Here is a 382-nt window from a genome sequence, read left to right as displayed (position 1 = left end):
GTGTGTGTGTGTGTGTGAAATGTCCTGAAATAAAAATAAACAAATTTCAGTCACCACTCACCGGAGGAATCCTCATCTTTACGCAGAGCCCCTCCGGTTAGTATCCGTCATAGCTAATCGCATTTCGGGGGGGAGGAGGCAGCTATTTTTGAGTATCCTCCTGTCGACCCTCCTAACTGCCTGCTCAACTCCAAGCAGTCTGAAAGTACAGCCTGTAGTCGAACCGTGGTTGTGCCACAGCGCTGGAGGATCTCTCCCCCAACCAAAGGCTTTAATGCTGGGGAGAATGAGGAGCAACGTCAAGGCAACCGAGGTGGAAGTCTCTTTATCCGGAGGTGTATTTCAAAATAAAACTCCCCATGTGATAATGGGCTAGATAGAT

At 48.7% G+C, this 382-nt stretch overlaps 1 protein-coding gene across 1 annotated transcript in view; it reads right to left on the bottom strand.

Moving 5' to 3' along the window:
- zfyve9a (zinc finger, FYVE domain containing 9a) overlaps positions 1 to 308 on the bottom strand; it is a gene marked incomplete in the record, with an annotated part of 22,223 nt that extends 21,915 nt beyond the window's left edge. Inside the window, 1 exon segment of the mRNA XM_035670565.1 lies at positions 62 to 308.
- Between the last annotated feature and the right edge of the window lie 74 nt (positions 309 to 382).

This window comes from Morone saxatilis, unplaced genomic scaffold (genome assembly GCF_004916995.1).
Source record: "Morone saxatilis isolate NCDOM2014 unplaced genomic scaffold, NCSU_SB_2.0 Contig23, whole genome shotgun sequence".
Taxonomy (NCBI): domain Eukaryota; kingdom Metazoa; phylum Chordata; class Actinopteri; family Moronidae; genus Morone; species Morone saxatilis.
This window is presented reverse-complemented; position numbering and strand designations above follow the sequence as displayed.